The sequence below is a fragment of the Bicyclus anynana genome, chromosome 8 (assembly GCF_947172395.1).
Source record: "Bicyclus anynana chromosome 8, ilBicAnyn1.1, whole genome shotgun sequence".
NCBI lineage: Eukaryota > Metazoa > Arthropoda > Insecta > Lepidoptera > Nymphalidae > Bicyclus > Bicyclus anynana.
The window spans coordinates 15,751,681-15,765,256 of record NC_069090.1 but is presented as its reverse complement, the minus strand read 5'-3'; the positions used below and the strand labels follow the sequence as shown (position 1 = coordinate 15,765,256).

Below are 13,576 nucleotides of genomic sequence, written 5' to 3'. Positions count from 1 at the left end.
TGCCATCAATACACAAAAGTCCCCGAATGCTAGTGTTGTGCTTATAGCATGGTTTTTTAAAACAAATACCCCCTTAGCTGCTCTAAGAGTATAATGGGGATATTTAGATAGATATAGGGATTTATTGGGAGTATATACGGGAATATCCCGCTTGTAGATAGATTACAGTACAATGCAAACGCTTCTGCATGTACGCTTCTTGCACCGCCAAATCTATGGTGTATTTTGCGTAAAATATACATTTACTTAGAAAGATATCAAAGGCGTGCACAAGTAGTAAAGCACGACTCATATAGTAAAAGGAGGGCCTACCCAATAACTTGTTTGTGGAAACCGGTGAGGGCAGTGGCGCGCACAACTAGTGACTACACTAAATATACAAATACCCTTCTACGATATAGGTTTAGTAATGTCCTCAGAGTAGGGAGAGCGATTTTTATATACGGAGTGCACGCCACTGAGGGTAGGCAGCGCTTAAATGCATGTATGAGGTGCACGCTGCTAGCAAAAATGATATATTGAATAGAGACTATGCAGAAGTAACTAATGCATTAAAAAAAATCGCGGAGAAATGACAGGTATGTGAGACAATGACAAAGAACTCTCAAAGCATTTCATTCTCACACTGAAATGTCCCGAACAAATGTTGGTTCGACAATATTCAATTGCGAAAGCTTTTCTTTGCTTGGGTCGAAATCATTGTATATAGAATGCCATTATTGAAATTCGGCCTTAGTTATAAAAAGTCCATACCACGAAACGAGTTCTCAAAGGGAATTGCCGCTTGGCGCTAATTGGTTGATGCGCGGGACCTTCATGAGACAAATCGTCTTATGCTGGGTGGATATATGGAAATGGCAAAATTCAGTGTTCGTTCGCAGTCGTAAGAAGTTGTGTTACCTGGATGAGGGTATCAGCTGAAAATCAGTGCTGTATGCTTCAGCAATTGCTTGGATCATGTAGCAAAATGCTGAGCTGGTACCTTTTTCAAGGTTGTGCCAAACATGACAGTCTGGTGTTTGATGCTTCTGCTATCTGAGTTTTGGTCTTACCTTGCTCAGGTGGTTGAGGCATCGGACGCAGCAAAAGTGCTTCGGCATTGTGGTTTGTGGCAGAATTTTAAAATAAACGTTTTTTTTTGTCTTTCTTTCTTGCTATTCTTCGATGTACAGCCGCAAAAATATTCCAAGACCATCGCACGCGCCATATGGCGTCATACGCCAGGCGTAATTTATTTTTATTATTAAAAAAATAAAAAATGATATTCTACAAAAAATAATTGGCTCAATACCTTCCGTACTCATCCAAGCCATGTGTCTACTTTCGCTTATATCTGGCCGCGCGCATCGACCAACGCGTTTCTTTTGTTTCCCCAAAAATTCGATTCGTGGGATGGACTACTAAGTTAATGCACGTGAAAACCTTCGCACGCTGCCTGGATAGTACCACCAATGGCACCGCAAAGGCACCACAGCCTAGACCAACTGGACATGCTCCACCGGCAAGACTACAACCACACGTACCACATGTACCAACCGCCGCCGCGGTTCCGACGCGACTTCTACCAGCCCGCCTACATGGCGCACCATCGTCCGTTTTGAAAAGGGCTCTACTGTAAGAAGTTCCGCCTCAGCGACACGAGGATCTAGGCGTTTGGACGTTCGGACAATCGTATTTTGTGTTATGTGACTGGTTTAGTGCTCTAAGGGTTATTTTGACGATGCGGGCTCTGTTATATTTCTGTGTTATAAGGGTTATTTTCTACAACAAAAAAAGATATGAACGTAAAACTCTTTTTGTGTGAACGCAAGTCTTTTTGTGTGAACGCAAAATGGTAATTATTCATTTTATTCTAGTTAATATTTTACTTAATGGTAAATGATCCAAAAAAGGATATTTTCCGACAAAAAAAAGATATGAACGCAAAACTCTTTTTGTGTGAACGCAAAAGGATTATTATTAATTTTATTGAGATTTAAGTGTCGGATAAAAATCTGCAGCTGCATTTTAGAGATATGCCATGTAACAGCGTAATAATCCAAAAAATTATACTTCTAAATTATTCCATAGAAATATTTCGGTTATACAAAATAAAAGAGTACGAGTCCCTCGTTGTTGGTTCAAATTGGATAGTGACATTGAAGACTTATGTTCATATCGACAATAAATTACCTTGTTAACAAAATATAACAGAGTTCTGAGATCCTAGTGAAGTAGAGAGATGTTTAAGTGAAAGCGTTACATGTATTTGTCAAGTTTGTATGTAGTTTTGGTGAAGTTGGACCGTTCATATAAAATCGACATGTAAATTATTTCAACCTGGCACTTGGCACAATGTGTTACATTGACATATTTGTTATTGTGTCTCTTTAAAGGGCAGTAAGATATAGTCATTTATTCTGGGAAGTCCGTTTGACCCTGGATAAAGTGGTAAGATGACAGACAAAGGATATTTGTGTGTGTAAACTTAAGATTCGTTCGTTAAAGAACGTTCCTTCAGTTCACCAATGCGTACCATGAAATCCAAAAGTAAACAAAATATGCATTATTTTACATCATGACATTTACAGTTACTGCATAATTTCAGTGTGATGCCATTGCCAGATGAAAAATAATTTACATATAACTGTTTTTGTTGTAACTATTTGAATAAATAATTTATGATCCGTACCTACGTATCTCGAGACGAGAGATAAACAAATGTCGTCTAATAGCGCTTTGTTTCGTTGCGATGATACGATGGAGGAAGTGATATTTTTGACTCCTGACTATTGTTTATATTATATTTTTCTCTTTACGACACATGTCTATTAATGTTTTATGAAAAATTTTACCTTACTCCACAGACTAAAAAACATGCCACAGATTGTGGTAATTGGTCAAATGTCAACTGTCAACAACATAACAAATTTAACAGATTAACGTTACTTCACTTAAAGTATGTCTACTCGGAGATGTATACCGCATCGCAAATGAATGAAATTGTAAAAATAATAATTAAACGTTATTTTGCGCTTAGATTCCCCTATCCACTGTTGAAATCCTAGTGCTTCTTATGTTACACCTAAATTAGTGATAAAAATTTACAAAGTTAAAATTGGTGTGGAAAATATTAAAAAAAGTTATAAAAGTTTTTGTTAAGCCCTATTTACTATAGTTATATTTACATGATTTATGATGGCTATGTTATTTTTAATTTCTTAACGTTTAATATTGTTTTAAAATCTGCATTATTTAAACTTTAATTTTAAAGGTAACTTTTTTTTACTTTCGATTTTTTTATTAGTTATATTATATTTTAAATGCCGTGGATTATATAATACTTTATATTTATTTATGTTATATAATTCAATACAATATTAAAAATATGTAGCTGAAACTTGATATATGATCTGTTTTCTGATTTTGATGCTGAGTAATTCCTTCAGTTTATTTATCTATTATTAAAAGTGTGACGATTTACTTATTAATTTACAAGTACAATGTATTGTTGAAATTCGTTATAAATACACCAAAGCTTAATTGTTTTTTTTTTTTTTCAAAAATTATACTTCCAAAAACTTTGACTACTATGGAACTATTACTCACTATTAAACTAAGGGACCGAATCTCAGCACAAAATTCGAAATTTCTTTAATGATAATAAATTTATAGACTCCGTGTAAATCGTTAGTGCACCCTAATTGCTAAAAGGGGTGTTTCGAAATATAAACAAATTATAATTATAATGATTGTTTATTCAAATATTCATGGCAAGGCCAATGACTGCCTTACCATTGACACTGTATGCTAAATTATTAAAAAAAAAACGCAATTTTAAGTTTATTGTTTATATATCTCAGTATTTTCAACTCTTGAATATATATTATAATGTCTCTTTTATGTAACCTCATTTATGAGTATTGGTACAAAACACCGTATCTGAAGATACAGTGCAATGTGATTTGTGCCCGACTAGTTTCGGACCATCTGGTGTATAGCAAAATGGTCGAGACCCGGAGAAGACAAACCACAAAAGTTAAGTCATCACCCGCGCAGATCACAGATGGCGTATGACAAACAGCTATAGAAGAGCAGTAGATGCATTCTTCATGCAGGCACGTGTTACTATCATCATCTCTCCCTTCTTGGTCTAAGAGCCGGCATTAGAAATATATACCCTCACCTGTTATTCATTAGTTCTATCAAATAAATGATAATTAATCTTCACATTGCAATCTTTTTGCCTAGTTAAAAAATTAATTTGCAAACACATTTTTCATACAAAATCTAGGAAACCATTAACTAGATCAGAGGCAAAGTACAGCTAAATTAAGCATAAAATAGTCTTACATATTAGACGACTAAATAACTGATGAGAGTATATACGTAAATAACATTACTTAAGTGTTAATATCTGGCAACCCCAGAGCTGCAATGTGAAATTAGGCAAGCTTTACTTTTTCAATTCTCTTGGGTATTTGATTAACTGGTGTACAATTTTTTAAATTAATGAGGGAAGGAGATTAAATAAATAAATTTTAAAAAAATAATCATATAATACTGTCCGGCCGTAATTTAACTAGGCAACCTATGTGCAATGTGTCAATGTGAATATTTTGTATCATTTATTTCTTATCCCAATTAAATAACAGATGAGGGTATATATTTCTTACGCCGGATCTCGTACTATCTGTTTCGTCAAACCCCTCACCCCTGCACCGCGCGTTCAAAGACGCGGGTTTTGACAACTTGAAAAATTTTGAAACACATGACTATATTTCATTATGTTAATTTTGTTTTATTTTATACTAGGTATTTACAAACCTATAGACTTTATTTTATTTGTTATGTATATTTCCGTAATATTTTATATATAACACAAGTATATACTTACGTCTGTTTATATTTGGAAACAACTCTATCAAAATAGAGAATGTATGTCGTATATACCTACTATTTAGTTTGTTAAAATTCATTTGTATTAATAATAGTTTAAACATTTATACAGTAGGTTATTCATAATGTTATTTTGAGTGTGGTCAACGATTGTTGCCATATCAAAATAACACTATGCAGTTGTTATAAAAATAAATCTCATAAAAACTACCTATTTAAAGAAACTTTTAGTGAATTATTTAACTATATAAACTATAATAGCTACGTGAAACGAATTCTTAGTTTTAAAACATGTTGTGCGAATGTCAATTTGTTCATTTTATATACGCAACACCGTCGGCCATATATCGATATTGGCTTTTGATGCATGATTTGAGCTGGATATATTTGTGGCTTACCTATATTACATATGTATGTGTATTATTAGATTTAATATTGGTTTAGATTAGAGATTTTTGGGAGATTTTTCTTTATTTACATTTCGTGATATCCTAGTGGATATGATGTACCATAATTAATGGATTAAACAGAAATGGTAGATGCACCACCTAATCTCAAAAATTAGTCTCAATTCCAGCAGCTAAATTATTGAAAAAACTGATTCAAGGTAGAAAATTTAGAAAAATCCGAAAAAAAAATTAACTTGGTCACCCTAGGGATTTTTGGAAAACTATTCCAATTAGTTTTAGATAATTAGGTGGTGTATCTACCATTTGCGTTTTATCCATTAATTACGGGACACCCTGTAAGTGTTTACTAACAAGTGGGTCCACACGTCTACCTTTGTATAACACTAATTAATATCTATTAACGACGTGTTTCTGCTGCGTTGAAACTCCTTTACGTTGCACACACAACTGTTGCTAACGAATTATATAGGGACCTGCCTCGCTAGGCGTTACCCTCTGTCGAAGTATAAGATCAACGATCTAACGCATTTAAAAAGAAACTGTTTCTATAGAATAGATGTTTCATTGATGTAATCGTTTTCGTCGTGTAGCTCTCTAGAAATGGCAGTTTGTGTAGTTGAATGGTCAACATCTTCTAGTTTAATAAAGGATGAAGTTACGTTTCATTTATAAGTATTTCTAACTTAATAATATCAAATTTGTAATAAAAACAATATCTTAAAAGAATCGATTCATCAGCTAGAACAGCAAAAAGTAAGTGAATATTCTGTGTTACTAATGTAAGCGATGTGTTAGTCTGTGTAAAAATTACATGTGTGTGTATTGCGTTTATAGTTGTGTAGTGCAAGGACATAAAATATATTTATTGGTGTTCAATATTTTCGATAAATTTACTTTGTCCCCTCAAAAAATTACAGACAAATATATTGGTGAATTTGGGTGCGATGCAACTCCTGAACGAATTCCTCTATTGCTGTCAAGTTACTACTACAAAATTTAACAGTCTTCGGGGAATTAAATATACAGGATGCTCGGGAGTATTTCCCATAACTCTAGGGTTATATTCTTTAAGGAAAATTGAAAGTAAAAATATTTCTCTATATATACTAAATCTTGATGACCTAGCCAAACTTATTCATTGATAAATATCATGAAGTTGCTTACTAGTGAAGTACGATATCGAAAGTCTTACCACTACGATTACGTATTTTAAAATGCAAGGATAGATAAAGACGTGTGTTACATGTAACTATTTGAATTACTTTGTATGAAAACATAAAAAGTGTTTTTTTTTAGTTGAAAAAATTAGTTATGCAGTTCAGCTCCTATTAGAGGACTTGTCAGACTTTGAAGTTATGGAAAATACTCCCGAGCACGCTGTATAATATATATTTACAGAATACTTGTGGTCGGCGGTGTTGACATATTGGCTTATGAACCACATGATGTGCTCAATAGATTGTATTCGACTGTATAACAGATGTTAGTCGTTTAATATAAATTAATTCCTATTGTTATATCGCATATAAACATTATTGATTTGGATAATTCATATATTATGTAGATTGGCTGTAGTTTATTAAATAAATTTAATTAATAGTGCTTGCTTATTGGTTGCTTGTGTATCCTTTACTGTCAATACTTTCCGATCTATGGGATATTCTAGATTTTTTTTTAAATTTTTATTTAGGGATAATAAATGGGGGTGATGAACTGTATTATGAATGTTCGTTATGTTTATAAAAATAAGCGTTTTCTATAAGTTGATTGCTTTTACGTTTTGAATGCGACTTCAGACAAAAAGTGATTTTTTTTCAGTTCTATAAGCTAATTGCATTGTAATAATACACAATTCTCTCGTTTCGTTTCATATAGTTAAATAAATACTTTTGAATGGCCTATGCATTTCATTAATGATTGTGATGAAAAATATATTCTACAGACAGTTTGTTGGCCTACTGCCAAAATTATATCTCAAAAATGAAAAGTGAAAGCTTAAGGCGTATTCTTCACGATTGGGGGTCAATTTATACGAAACGCAAAACATTTTAATTTTTGTTTTTCTTGAATTAGTGAGTTATTTATTTTAGTTTCAATAGATGTGATTTTATTTTGCAATAAATACTGTATTGATGTTCTTCATTGTAGAACGTGATTTGTTGTGTTGGTGTTAGTTTATGTGTATTTGGTGGACTCGAGTCACAGAGAAATCGGCTTGCTTCATCTAAATACTTTGGCTTAAGGTAAGAGCGAGGGCACACGATTCGTTGCGGCGGCGGTGCGGCGGCGGTGCGGCGCCGGAGCGGTGTCGCTGCGTCTTTTTACATAGAATTACCTGTGGCATGTCACACGATGCGCTCCGGCGCCGCACCGGACTTGCAACCACTGAGACGAGGTGGGGAGGGGTGAATGCAAGGATTAACAGTCCAAGGCTGCTACGGCGCCGCACCGCTCGTGTGCCCGCTGATACGGTGAAATCTTTACTTCGATGTGAATAGAACTTTCAAGTTCATGCACTGATAGCAACCATGCACACCATCGTGGACGCGAGGTGGATGGCGTGCTTTGGCCGTAGCATACTTTCACTTAGCTAAGATTAAATTAACGCGTCCGCGGTGGCGAATACGATGGTGATCAGGTGTAATGTATGAGATCAGAGGACGCGTCCGTGTGAATACTTTGCTACAAGTTCGTAAATTGATAGTCACCATGCACGCCACCGTGGACGCGAGGATGCCGTGCTTTGGCCGTGGCTTACTTTGACTTAGCTGAGACTAAATTAATGCGTCCGCGTTGGCGTACATGGTGGTGATCAGATGTAATGTATGAAATCAGAGAACGCGTTGATGTGAATGAACACTTTGCATCAAGTCCGTACATTGATAGCTACCATTTACGCTATCGCAGACATGAACTGGGAGCCGCAGTTTGGTCGTAGGTCGTATGTCCATTCCACCTTAGTAGACGATCAGGTACATATATAAAGTCCAATTTTAAATATAAATAAAAATTTATATTGTGTAGAAAATAAATACACAAGAGCTTTCAGGGAAGGCTGAATTAGAAATGCAAAAAACGCTGTAAAAGATCGTTAACATTGATCGTCTTCTCTGGTATTCTTAACCTGGAAATCATAATATGTACAAAACTTGCTAAATACAAGCTTGTATGACGTGTAGCTGTAATTCATTGCTTAACTTGCTTTTAGATTTGTAAATTGCCAGTTCTCTTTGACTCGAGCCGGTTACAGTGACAATATGCAACGGTGATTCGAATGTTTAGTAGTTATTTCGGAGTCTATGAGTGTTATTCCTCTACTATACTTCAGTCTTTCCGTGGACGGTGCCAGACTTATAAGTTATACTATATTCATAATCAATTACACTTTTATTACGAAAATTCTATTATAGGAATGTCTAAAATTATAGTCGTAATTTCAAATTAGCAATGATTTTAGGGTAAATAAAGAAGGATTTTATTTAGTCAAGTGATTTATTTTAATTAAAATATACTAATACACACGTGATGCTAAGTATTTCTATTGTAGTAATCCCACTTCTGATGTCGACGTTCCATTTCAAAACTTGAATAAGTACATGTAAATATTTTATTTGCTTATATCTGGCACCCGTCCCTAACTGTAAAACAACTTCTTAGTTTAGTATTTGTAATTAACTATGTATTTATAAAATAACTAAGTAACGAGGAAGTAGATAATGTATGTATCCATAATGATAGGTCAGTGTGAAAACCGGCCACGTGGTGTAGATTAATTGTATTCTTCTATTACTAGCATTGCAGAAAGTTTTTGTATTTATATTTCAAAATAAATAAATAAATAGAGGTATTTCAATCCTGATTATGATAAAATTAATAATCCTTTAGCAAATGGACAAAAAAACTGACATGGTAGATTTTCACACGGACCGTGGACCGTAGGTATAGTATGCTAGATATAGTTAACAAAATTGAATTGTGCCTAATAAAGCGTACTTTCTAAGTGTATACTGTCGATGCTCATTGTTGTTGAGGGTTATATTAGGTATGTTGATACTTCGAAACGGTTATTTGTGTGTCGGAACGGTTATAAGCATTTTATTTTTCTCCCAGGGCTTAGTTTGTCCTTGTATTGCATTACACAGATCAATGAAGTGTCTTCTGTTTCAATATAATTAACTCTCAGACCAATTATTGTATAGGACCTGCCTCGCTAGACGTTACTTTTCTGTCAAAGTATATGATGAACGATCATATATTTTGACAGAATGTTTCATAGTTGTAATAGTGTTCGTCGGTAAAGAGTGAAAAATACGGGCAAAATCTTCTAGTTTAGTATAAAATATATATCAAATCTAAAACCTCAGAAAATGACAGACATTTTTGTTTTTTGAAAATAGGTGTGATACTGGTATTTCTAAAATTGGTCTGAGAATCAACTAGATTAGAAACGCTTATGACTTTGTGGTATTTCAATTTGTTACATTTTAGTTTTATGAATTTATTTTAGCAAATGTGTCCGTGGTTAATTTGGTCATTGTATTGTATAGCAATATACAATGAATATTTTATATGAACGCGAGAGAGATAGTATAACGTGTTTTTGAATACGCAATTAATTATATAAAAGCAAAGATATGGATATAATATAAAATTATTGAAAGTCTTTTGGAATTACTAATACTACTGGATTAGGTATAGGTATCGTATGGGTAAGGTTATGATATTTGGATATTATAATATCGGTATGACATCGTTATAGTGAAGCAACGAGTAACGACTTATATTAGTAATCGATTCCATATCGGTTACAGACTCAGACTAATTACCATAGACCTGTTTTTTCGCTTGACCTTACCCCTGTGTCAAAAGTACATGATCATGATCAAACGTGTTTATACAAACCGCGTCGATGTTTCATTGTGTTAAAATTACTCATGTGTGTATAACGATTTAAAGTTGTAGTTGTGTGTAGTGTAAGGTTGTAACACAGGATATATTTATTGGTGTTTAATATTTCGACGTGTGAGTTTACCTTGTCCCCTTCGAAAAACGACAGACATTTGTTTATGAATTTGCGATACAAGTCCGAAGGTAATTGGTCTGAGGTTACAGATGAACCGGTATGTGTTAGATGTTTGAAATTGACATGAAAAAGGAAAGAAGGTATGAAATGAAGTTAAATTGATTTATTTTTACAATAAAAGCAGGTGATTGGTCGGTATTTGTCGGTGTAATAACGTTTAATTGGACGTGGAAATTGAAGATATTTATACTGATAAGCGAAATAAATTGATATAATTGTATGATAGGTAAATAAAATTAAAAAAGCTATAAAAGATTGACCACTTACTATAAAGTGAATTCATTGTATATTCGCTAAAATAATCTGATTAGAGAAATAAGTTAGTGTTTAGTTTATTTATAAGTTAATTTTTGATTTTTCAATACGTTTCACCACCTTCTGATAAGTATTTGAGGTATATTCAAATGTTTTGCCTTTGTCACTTGGCATCATCGATCTCCTATTAAAATGTGGATGCACAATCAGCGACCAATAGTCGTCTCCACCATCCATCCATCCATCGTCCTCAATCTCTATCGTCGTCTTAATGAGTACCAAACACAACTTCTTGGCACTCAATTCAAGTAGTCGCATTTGCAAATTCAACCTTAAATTCAATCTTTAAGGTTGAATTTGCTCTGGGATTTTATTGAATATTGGACTATATTTAAAGGCCTTTAGGTATAATATTCTTTACCAATAATTCTAAAACTGTCAAAGCAAAATTGCCCAGTTTTTAAGTGAAATTTTCTACATGATTGTGCGTCCTTTTATTATAAGAGGTCAATGTTTGGCATGAAGTAAGAAACTGATAAAACGTATGGTTATACTATTCAACTGTTCAAATGGTGGTGAAATCGGCTTTTAGGATAGTTTTTCATGTTTCATTTGATAGGCAACGTTTAATGTTTTATTGTTAAGGCAAGTGACGAGATTTGGATAGGACTGTGAAACTATTTTGTCGTCACTTTCAATGTATACCGTTGCGTGATGAAATAACGTTATAATCGGTCGAAGATTGGAATTAGAAACGACCTTCACCTATCTGTTTAATGGATGAAAAGAGTTTTATATCAAATATAATATTATAAAAGTGTCTATTTTTTAGGTTGCCCTAAAAAGACCCCTGGCCAAACTTTCATTAGTTGTTAATCTCAGGTTGGCCAGAAAACTTTAAGGCAACCTACTCGAAATATATGTTCTTACTGAACCCTACTAATATTATAATCGCGAAAGTTTGGATGGATTTTTGTTACTCTTTAAAGCCGCAACTACTATACCGATTTGGCTGAAATTTAAAACGAAGATAGATAACACATAGGCTTTTTATCCCGAAAAATCCATGGTTATTGCGAGATTTACGAATAACTGAATTTTATGCAAACGAGACGCAGGCGTCCGCTAGTATGATATAAAAGACTATTCATCCTGTGAATAGATGGGTGAAGGTTGTTTTTAATTTGGATCTTCTAGAAATAATTCTACAATATTCGATCGATTATTAATTCGAATCGATGTACCTACTGTACTCGTAAATTCAAGTTGGTTCTATTAGTATTATGAAATCTTTAATAGAGTTAGTTTAAAAAAATGGTAACGGCACAACACAATGAAAGTGACGATATTTTAATAAATGGATAGTTAAAAAAAATATTGTTATCGCTTTGTAAACAATTTTTACGTCTTTAGCTTTAGAAATTGTATAATTGGCCTGATTGTATTGTGATGGTAACAGGAAACTAAATGACGTCAGTTGTCGACACTAAGTTTTGACTTTTTACTATAATTTTTGTAAAACAAAATTGTGTACGAATTAGATCAAAACAAAAAATTGGTTGCACTTTTTTCGGGGATTTCTCACTTGCTGTCGAGGATGCGGTTGAAACTGAAAGTGACGAGTAATATTAAGATTTCGACTAATACGAACTTCCGTTACGTATGTAGCATTAAAGCGTACACCTTAATGCGAGAATTCTCAAGGATTGGGGGAAACATGTAAATTTAGCCCTAAAACGAAAACTGTCGTATATAACCTCAGACCGATTATCTTCTATTGGACTTGTATCTAGGGTTGCCAACCGTACTATAATATATAGTATTGTACTATATTTTGGGTCTGCTTACTATACATATACTATTGAAGAAATATGTAGTACTCAAAAATACTACATTTTTAATACTGAAATCTAACAAACGAATCTTTCATTTTGAAATTTTACAAACATTCGTTTTTGACAGACAGAGATGCAATAGTGAAATTTATGCAAACGATAAAAAGACGAGCTAGTTGTGAAAATGCATATAAAATGAGACTTATTTTAGCAAAAAACCTGAAAAATGCAACAAATCCAAACAAATGTAGGTAGATTTATTAAAATAAATAAATAATTTTTTTTACTTATCCCGTAAAATACTATATTTTCTTGAAGCGTACTATATTTTTTAATAGCTAAATTTAAAAAATACTGTATTTTTCTTAAAAAATGTTGGCAACCCTACTTGTATCCCACTCAAATTCACCAACAAAATTCTGTAACCTCTAGCGAGGCAAGTCTGGTAAATAATTGGTGTGAGAATATAACAGACAATTACTTCGCATGGTACAATTGCTAAGAACGCATCTAACCTGTCAAAATCAGGTAAAAAGTGTTAGTTAGCCTCATGTGCTGGTAAATTCACCGGCAATCATGACTTTGAATGGTTATTGGTTATTGGCATAGCAATGGTTCCAAGTATCAACAATACAGTGTTGGTACTTGGAATAATAGTGAGAATTTACCTGGATAAACTCTTAAGAACTATTGAAACTGTTGTCAACAACTGACGTTGTCGTGTTATTTTGATTGGAATAAATAAGTCCAGTCTCCTTTTAAGGGCTTCAGGACATTTTTGTGTTCTAAACTTTGCGTAAACTAGTTTAAATTTCACCCCTTTCGGTTTCTACAGGACATCGTACTGGAATGCTAAATCGCTTGGCGATACTTTGGTAACTAGTCACGGCTGAAGCCTCTACCCAGCCAAAAAAAAAAAGTTGGCATAAAAATGTTCTTACGCTCTCTGGTTGAGGTTCACCCATATAATTTGAAATATGGGTATTTTATTGATCAATTTAGTACCATTACCAACAACAGTTCAGATTTTCAATGTCCTAGGAATTTAGAATTTCAAAAGTGTATTTAAGACTAAAAAGTTATTATAATTATTTTCATTCGCTTAGGCTCCCTAA

General features: G+C 33.5%; 1 protein-coding gene across 1 annotated transcript in view; it reads left to right on the top strand.

The window, feature by feature from the left end:
- The window catches only part of LOC112045989 (sex-lethal homolog), a 39,259-nt gene that overhangs the window by 18,285 nt on the left and 7,398 nt on the right, over positions 1–13,576 (top strand). The gene's annotated exons all lie outside the window — the stretch shown is intronic.